Source organism: Cryptomeria japonica, chromosome 9, assembly GCF_030272615.1.
Source record: "Cryptomeria japonica chromosome 9, Sugi_1.0, whole genome shotgun sequence".
In the NCBI taxonomy this organism is placed as follows: Eukaryota; Viridiplantae; Streptophyta; class Pinopsida; order Cupressales; family Cupressaceae; genus Cryptomeria; species Cryptomeria japonica.
Genome location: NC_081413.1, coordinates 635,014,088 through 635,023,914, shown reverse-complemented (window position 1 = coordinate 635,023,914; position 9,827 = coordinate 635,014,088). Strand labels below are relative to the sequence as shown.

The 9,827-nt window shown below is 36.8% G+C and overlaps 1 long non-coding RNA gene across 1 annotated transcript; it reads left to right on the top strand.

The window, feature by feature from the left end:
* Positions 1–7,025: 7,025 nt before the first annotated feature.
* On the top strand, positions 7,026–8,232 carry LOC131078072 (uncharacterized). Its single transcript, XR_009113715.2, has 3 exons — positions 7,026–7,425; positions 7,516–7,569; positions 7,645–8,232. It is a non-coding gene; the product is annotated as an uncharacterized LOC131078072 (long non-coding RNA).
* The last annotated feature ends 1,595 nt before the right edge of the window (positions 8,233–9,827 follow it).

Here is a 9,827-nt window from a genome sequence, read left to right as displayed (position 1 = left end):
ATCTCCCAACTCCCAAACCCTTTCGGCCTGTCCTCCTCCTCCCCCTATAATTTGCTCCACCGCTCTCTTTAATTCATCTCTGTGAGGAAATCCCTAATACCCTCTACAAATCTCCACCCCAACCTTAAGAACCTCTGCCACACGCAGGAAATTGGAGAAATAATCTCCTTCCACGGGCCAAGAAATAATGGGAACACCCATTGCGATTCTTTCCAAAATGGAATTCCATCCGCCACGAGTCATAAAACCCCCGATTGAGGGATGAGGAAGAAATACAGTCCCTGGAGGCGCATAATCGCCGCTAATTACAAGCCCTCTGTCTTGAATTCAGTCCTTGAATTCCTCAAGAATTTCGACCTCGTTGTTATTAATCCAAAGAAATGGCCTCTCTAAGCCCTCCAATCCAAACCCTAATTCAACCATTTGTTCCTATTTGAAGTCACCGATGGAAATGCGGAGAACAGACCTTGCGTTTTGGGAATCCAACCACTACTCTACGCTTAGGGTTTGGTCAAATAAGAGGCGGGGTTGCATGATTAAGGGGCCTAGTGCCCAAAGAGGCTTGCCCAAAATGGAGTTAAGTGAAACTATGAGCGGATGATGAAGAAGAAAAGAAATTATTTTAACATTCATAAGGCTAAGTATAGTCTATGGGACAGACTCTTTAAGAAATCAATTTCTGCATTATACCTATTTTCCTGTGCAGCGTAATGATGTGAGTTCCTAGCCTCTCCACACACCCCTGATTAAATAAATTATCCCAAGAGCAGTCCGCAAGAGTGGTTTCATAATTGTCCCTGCCCTCCTTGAAAGCATCATATTCTAGAATGAAGTGTTTTTTTGTTTCAACCTTACCCGAAGTGCAGAAAATGCACACTCTTTCCTCCCAATTTTCTTTTGGCCTTTTCCAATGCCCAGTTTCACATCGGAGCTGATGGGAGTTAGTTCTTAATGGAGCAATGAGGATTTTGGCTTTCCACGATAAATTGGCCCCTATGTACACTTTTTGCTAATGGTTACACGAGGGGTTAAACTCTTCAATATAATACTTTTTCTTTCTCCCCGGCTCCTTACCCTAAGTGCGCTTGTGGAACTTATCTATAACATACACATTTATCTCCTTGCTATTCGTGGGACACATGTTCAAGTATATATCCCATTTTCTAGGCCATTCGCTATTTTGTCGCATCCAAGTCTTCTTTCTTTTGCATAATGTGTCATTGAAGACAACCTTAGGCCATCTACCCTCATCCATTTGCTCAATTCTTTTCAAATAACAAATGAGCCTCGCTAAAGCAATTGCCTCCATCGATGCAGCCCCCACTTCACTCAACATGATATCATACGAGAGTGAGCTTTTAAGTTTGAACTTGTTTGTAATCAACCGCTTTTGGATCTGCTCAATTTGTTTCCACTGTAAATCAAAAGAGTTGATGGTCCACACTAATTCGCAGCTATAAAGTGCAACTGGAAGCACTAAAAGACCAAATAGAGTTTGGGTAGTCCTCCAATCTCATAACCCTATCTCTCTACACCTATTTTGAAAAGCATATAATACTTTCCAACCTCCCATCATTCTCTTCTTTCTGCAACCTTCCCAACTTAGATTTTTGTTGAAATCAATTCCGAGGTACTTGTAGTCTGCCACTTCTTCCAAAACACTGCCTTCAAAGAAGAACTTATGCTGGTTATTCTTTCTTTTATTGGAGAAAACCATCACTTTCGTCTTGCTAATGTTGACTTGCATACCAACTGTTCTACAAAATTGCTCAAGAGAGTGTAAGTGCTCTTGTAAGTCAAGAGCAGACCTAGCAATCAAAATAATGTCATCTGCATACAAAAGGAGCCTTATCACAAACTCACCCAACCGAACACCATCTCCATCTTGAAGGTTTAACCATTCTTCAAATTTGTCAATGTATATACTAAAGAGTGTAGGGGACAAAGGGCACCCTTGGTTGACTCCTATATCACTCCCAAAAAAATTAGGAAATACCCACTGAAGTACGGATTTTGAATTTAACCTCCTCATATAGCCTATGAACAACTGCCCTAAGATGTATAGGAACCCCTATTTCCTCCATTATTTTTCAAAGCTTATCTCTAGGGACCGTGTCAAAAGCTTTTTTGAAATCCACAAAGAAACAAAAAGCTTCCTCATTTTGCTCCCAAACTTTTTCAACAATGTGCCTTAGAGTAATACTATGATCGATCATGGAATGCTTAGGTCTAAAACCTGCCCACCCTTGGCCCATTTATCACTTTGTTCTTCCCACTTGCTGATTTTGTTTTCTATCATGTTGTCAAACAACTTTGAAAATAAAGGATTTATCATAATGGTTCTATAATTGGAGGAATTATTGACATCACCACTCTTGAAAAGAGGTATTGTTGAGTTGGTTATCCAATCAGAAGGGAACCCTTGTTGAATGATGCCATTGAAATTTTTTGTGATGTGAAGTGCAAGAATATCCGTACCCCAGTTTAGATACTCCACTTGAAGTTCAACTAAGTATTTTTCTTTAAACCAGTACCTAACTTATTCATATACCCATTTTGATCTCTTTAACAATGAAAAGCTTAATGGTGGTGTTGACCAAAGGGGGGGAGTCAACCTATCAATACTGCTCATAAAGTTGCTTTGCATAATCAAGCCATTGAGATGAAGTAATAGTGTTTTCAACCCACCTCTTCTTTGACTAAAGCTCCTTCCAAAAAAGCTTGGGGTTCCTTTTTCGAAGGAAGATTAACTCTTCTCTCCTTACAACCATGAAATCAACTTTTTTCTTTCTTAAAATATGCTTATAAACTTTGAGATTAATATGTTTATTATTTGTCTCTTTCAAAGTTCTCCTTGCCTTTTTGCATTCTTCATCAAACCAAGCATTGACCGAAAAGCAATTTGTTTGCACTTTTCTATTCTTAGCTCTTTTACATTTTCTTAGCTCTTTTACATTCTGCAAGTGGTCCATGGATTATATTTATAAGCTCATGACTACGAAGCCCATGAATAGGAATGTTCTCCTTCTAGAAAAGTCTTTCAATCGCTATTTGGAAGGTGTTACAATTTTTTTGAGTTAACAAAATTCTGCCCTTTAGAGGAGATTGCAGAATACACATGAAATTCTTCCCAAGCTGCACCTTTTCAGTCCAAGAGAAGCTTAAATAAATCGGTTTATGATCAGAATTTAAATCCTAGATTTGTTCACCAATCAAAACTTCTTCCATTTTGTCACACAAGCCATGTGAGCAAATGGCACAATCCATTACACTTGCACCATTATAAGTATTACAAGTGAAATTGGCAGACCTCTCCCATCTAACCAAACCATTGCAAATCACTAAATTGAATGACCCACATAAAGTAAGTAGTTGCTCCCCAAAAACATTCCAACCTTTATTGTCTTCTGAGACCCTTGTCCACTGATGAGTACTTTCTTCTGTGAGCCACATGGGATTACAATCTTCTTCAAAACAAGGAATGTTGGCTTGTTCACTTGTTGTCCTAGCATTAAAATCCCCCACCAAAAGAACTTCACGAAGTTGAGAATATTCTTCTATATCCTTTTTTAAAGCCGCGAAAGGATCCTTGTGGTCAAGGCCACTATTCTTGTCAATTTTTGAAACTTGTAGAGAAAAGTAGCATGCTGCAATACGAATGAGATTACCATTTTTTGCGATTTTGAACCAAATGAATTGTTTATTTGTGTCTTTTCTTTCTAGTTGAATCAAATGGCCTTCTTTTTCCTTCACTAAAATCATGATACCCCCATGACCTTTACCATTCCCCGCTGCCTTGTTCCACATTGACATCTTCGAATACCCTTCAAATATAGGTGTCTTGCACCCTTCATGCTCATGAGTTTCAATGAGACAAATAATGTCTCGATCTTCCACAATAGCCCCTAACCCAAGTTCACATCTCCATGGGTAACCTCTACAATTCCAACAAACTAAACTTAGGGAAACTCGAGTAGGACTTGATTGCTATTTGTGTTGACATGTAAGGCTCAAAGATGAGTCTAGCTCCTCATTAGCCCATACTGAATTTGCTAGTACTCTTTCTGCTAAAGAATTTGTTGCCACTTCCTTGCTACAAACTTGTTCTACTTTGAAATGAGGCCCAAAAGAGGTAATAATTGCTTTGCCTTTGTATAGCCATGTTTTTTTGCCCTCATCTCTAGCTACTCTAACTATTGACATTTCCACCCTCCTCTCTTCTAATTGCCTGATAGTTACATCTTCATCTAAAGAAAAGAGAGAGTCCCTTAGAAGTTGTTTCTTATTTAGAAGGACTTGCTTGTCTCATAGGTTTGACAAGATGATTCTAATGGTTCTTGCTCTTTCAGCACTAAGCTTGCCCACTCTCCATGCCTGACATATTCGCCCTTGCCAACTTAGCTTGTCTTTTAAGAAATCACTAACCAGCTCAAGAGTATGTTCATTTCTCCCATAGTCCTTCACCCCTTGAATGATTAAGTTTGTTTCTTTAACTTGCCTTTCTCTGGCTTCTTTGTCTTGCATACTTGTCAACCCGAGTGTTTGCCTCTACTACTTTATTATCAGAATTGCTAATAACTTGTGACCAAGATTTGGTATTTTTATTGGTAGCACCTCCTACTTTACCTCATTTTACTACCTTACTTGCACTTTCTTCCACTTCATGGGTGTTAGTTTAGTCAACTAATTTTCCTACATCCTAAGGTGATTCACAGTTCGACACATCTTTAATTTTTGATATACATTCTTTCATAGCTTGCCAAGTAGCCTTTATGTCTTGCCATTTACTCTTACCAACCAAAAGAGCCTCTTGCAACAATGTTAATTGCTCTTTTAAAAATAGAGCTAATTGATCTTTTAAAAACTTATTACTTTCTACCAGCATTTGGTTTTCAACTGCTAAAGCATTGATTTTGAGGTCTCTTTCCCGCCCTTTGCATTCTAAAACCTCAAACCTCCTCTTGGCCTTTAATAGTTCTTGCACATATAGATCAAATGACCAAGTGAGGGGAGTAGAAGAGGGGCTGTAAAAGGCATAATCATCAATGCCCTTGTTTCCTTTAGACTTGCTGAGATTTCCTCATCATACGGGAGAGTGAATAAAATATTGCTTAGTACGAAGGGCCCGAATGTTTTGCCTTTGCTTTGACTATTCCCATTTTAGATGAGCACGTCTATGCCTTAAAATACCCCAAAACTGTTTAGCATTGACCCAAACCCATTTCCATGCCTTGACCACAGAAGCAATTTTCACTTGACCTTAGAGGTTTGTTTCAATGCAGCTGGAGAGATTTTGTATGTTTGGCATGTTTAACATGTGTGAAGGTGATAGTGTTTCCATTGCCATGAGAAAAAAGTAAAAGAAACAAGATACAGACCAAGGAAAAATACCTGTCTGTCTATTGGAGACAGTCGATAAAAATAATATTTTGCAAAGTAACAATGGAGCCCACTGCAATAACCAAGAAGTAAACCTGCCCGACTAAAATAAAATACTGTTATGTTAATTGTCTGTAGTAGTGCCTAGAATCCATCGCGTGGCCTCGAACACCAAACCTGCCCCTGTCTCTGCTAAAAACCCACAAAACCCGCGTTGCTCAGAACCCACAAAAACCACAATAATATAAAATGCTCGATATATTCCTTTTACATGATATCGATGGCCTGATTGTTCTTCAACTCGGCAAAATAAAACACATCTGCATGGATTAGAAGAGCTTGAAAATTAATTTCTTCAAAACCACTCTTCTTCATTCGGGAAAACTCGTTCCCTGAATTCCTCAAGAATTTTGACCTCACTGTAATTAATCCAAAGAAATGGCCTCTCTAAGCCCTCCAATCCATACCTTAATTCAACCATTTGTTTCGATTCAAAGTCACCAATGGAAATATAGAGAATAGACCTTGCGTTCTGGGAATCCAACCACTGTTGTGCGCTTAGGGTTTGGTCATTTAACAAGTGGGGTTGCATGATTAAGGGGCCTAGTGCCCAAACAGGGTTGCCCAAAATGGAGACCGGTTAAATTATGGGCGAATGAGACAACGCAAATAGATATAAACGACAAACAGAAATTGGTGAAACTATGAGCAAATGAGATTGTTTTGATCGTCTTGTTGCCCTTCTCCAATAATGCATGTCGTTGATAAAAAAAAGCTTGCCCTTCTCAAATAAGATACGCCTTCGGCATAATTAATTTAGAACATATACTGTACAATAGTTTGTTGAATGATAATGATGAGCAAAGAAAATCACCCCTTGAACAAATGGTATGTTTCGACCAATCAAATATTAATTTATTCTAACATAGCAATTGACATTAATGTTCATTAACTGCACCATTAACTGTGATATTTCAATTTCAGCGACCATAATATGAGATAGCTTTATAGGGGAGAGGACCCAGTAGTTGTGCACCCTAACTTCGCGCTTCTCAAAATCCTATGTGGAAATTTCAAATCACTCTGAATTTTTTACATCAACTTACTTGGCAAGTTCTCTACTTATAACTAAGGTTTCATGGCCACATCATCAAATATGATGCCACATCAACATGTTTTTTGTCAAGGTATCCAAAATACCCCCCCAAAAAGTGAGACCAATAGGTATGCATAAGGGCCCCAATACTTGTGCAGCTGATATGACATCACATGATTGGTTACTTTTCACAGCAAATGGTATATTTCATTCAATTATTGGTATTTATCATACAACTATTGCTGCAATGTTGTACAAAAGTTGAACATTAAATCAACAAGTATGAAGGTATTAAATCAACTTCTATCACAAGAATTGGAAGAGGCTCAACTACTCGCAAAGAAGTAACTAGTGGGTGAATGGTCTCTCTTGAAAGGTCTAGTATTAATTTCTTCCAACAAGCTCACGATAAAGCATTAATGTCGTTTAACAGCTGTTGTCTCAATTCCAGCTACGACAATAGACCTTTACATCTTGTGGAGAAAGAATTTGGTACTATTTAATCTGACTCGGAGATTTAATATTATTAATAAAAGAAAGGTACTCCGTCAGTAACAGGCTTTTGAAGGCTTTAAAATTGGGCGGGGAAGTAGAGATTTAATTTTATTAATGGAGATTTAATGTTAACAAGGGGGCTGTAAGTCCTGGGCAATAAGAATGTTAAAAGGCATATGTACTACGACGGTTTGTAAAAGTCACCATTTCTATACTAGCACCACAACCATTAAGCACCATGGAAGTTAAACTGGGTGTCTTTAAAATCCCATTGTGTAATGTTTATTGTTTGAAGCATCCAAAATTTCCAAAACTTTTTATGTTGTTCATTTTCAGCTTCCTCAACAGATTTAAATTGTATATTACGGCTTTCTGTAGATATTTTAAGCGAGCTTTCGAGACGAGAAAAGGAGCATGGAGTGAAGCCAGATCCTGATATTGATGTATTTATGAAGGTATATCAAATATGTAACTCATCCAACGTAACAGTGAATTACATTAAGGTTATTCTTAACTCGAAACTTTGATTTTGATTAAATTTTCAGTCAACAGCAGCTACAGGACAGAAATCCAACATAATGACTGACTATGTCTTGAAGGTAACCTGTGTTTCAATTCTTCGTCAGTGAATTTTTTCCTTCAACATTTTGAAAAAAACATTTCTTGTGGTACAGATTTAGGGTTTGAAATATAAGCAGATACAATAGTAGGAGATAAGATGCGCATAGGCATTTCAGGAGGTCAGAAGAGAAGAGTGGCAACAGGGGAATGATGGTGGGATCTGCCAAAGCTTTTCTAATGGACAGCTCCACTCCATATCAGATTGTTCAATGCTTATACCACTATGTTCGCATTATGAAATCAACAATAGTGATTTCTCTTCTGCAACCAGCCCCAGAAGTGTTCAATCTTTTCGATGACGTGATTCTTCTATCAGAGGGCAATCTGGTTTACCATGGACCTTCATAATTCATTCTTGAATTTTGTCACTCAATGGGTTTTGAATGCCCTGAAAGGAAAGATGTTGCAGGTTTCTTGCAAGAGGTAGTTTTTTATGTTACAATACTTTATCAAGATTGTGAGTTCAACCTCATCATTCAATGGTCACTTAGTATGAAGCAATACCATCTCCCAACTCTTGGTCCATTTTTTTTTTAGTAACTCAATAAACTCAAAGTTTCAACTATCCTTTTCCTAAGAACCCATTCCTTGATATAATCTCTAACTCTCAGAGCTTATAACTCTAAATCTTTTTCCATTAATACCCAAATTTGATGTTTCAAAATCCATTTGACTTCTTTCTTGCTCTTGTCATTTGTTTCACAAGAAAATATGTAAGGAAAAATAAATGTTATAAGTCCAATTCGCTAAAGCTTTGGACTTTGTCCTATTAGCATGTTATTTAGGAAAACTCTACTGGTTCAATCTTTGTGTGAATTATTTCATTTTCATGGGATCAAGCTTGTTTTTATTGTAGTACATTTTCATTTGTATTTCTAATCCCAAATTTTCAAAAACTTTATTTTAGAGTTGGAGATGTTAGGGCACTCTTAATATTGTATCAATTATTCCAAAATCTAATCCCAAATATTTTACACTATATTACAATGGATCAAGATCATAATTTTTTCCTTTTTCTTGTTTACATGCCTCATGGGATATGGATTTGATGTCGCATTTGACCCCAAAATCTTGATAACATCAAGTTCTAAGTTCATGAAAAAGTGAAGTGTGATATGTGTAAGGGAAAGAATGGGATGAGGCTAAAGAAAATCCTAAGATGTACTAAGTTTTGAGATCTTATGCTAAAAAATCCTAAGGATTATGATCTTATAAGAGTTTCATAGTTTATATTCCAAGCATGTCTTTTAGCCAAAATCCACCTTGTCCCTTTACCTTTGTCTTGAAGTTTTCAACACACCCATCCTTGGGTATTTGTTCCTTATCATTTCCAATTTCTAAACTTTTTCATTTCATTCATACATATTTTATAAGTTAGACTTTCAATCATCACCTTACCTAGGTACTTATTTTTTAACATGATCCTTGAATCTCAATGTCCAATTACTCCATGTCATTGGAGTTAGAGTTTTGGCTTTAGTGCATTTGAGAACTTCCTTCTTGTTTTTTATTATATACATAGGGAGACGGCCTTGAACCGAGAACAACAGAGAATTACAAAGTTACATCTTCAGGCAAAAAACTTCCTTCTTGTTATCTTTTATGTCCACTACCTTATAAATTCTTGCATATATAGTTTTAGTGTTGAAGTTGTAAGAAACCCTTTCACATTGCACCAAGTATATGACATATTTGACAACTCTCAAAACTCTAAAAATTCCCATATTTTTTATATTTTGTTCCAACCAAATCTCCTATAATTCATCCTAAAGTACATTCAATGAATTAATAGTATCATGCAACTACTAGATCATATATTATCCACTAAAAATATTGTTAACCTCAAAGGCATGGATTCACGTGCACTTTAGTAGTGGAAAAGGAAATACAACCCAATCTTTCATCAATAGAACAAGTGAATCTCCAAGTCTTGACGTTTCTCAAGAAACATTTTTGGTACTATTATAACATAATTGATTGGATTTCTCTTAACTTTCATGAAAAAGGTTGTGTGAGCTAAAAACATTAGCTCACACACACTAGGATTGCTTACAAAATAAAATATATCCTCATATAAGAGAATATGACAATAAAATAGCTATCTATGATTAAGGATGTCAATAATGTACAATGATCAATAATGGATCAATGATATTGCATACTCCTATGATGGACACCTCTGATCTTATGATAGTCTTATGAAACAAAGTGCATAAGAGGCCTGGTTTATATAGGC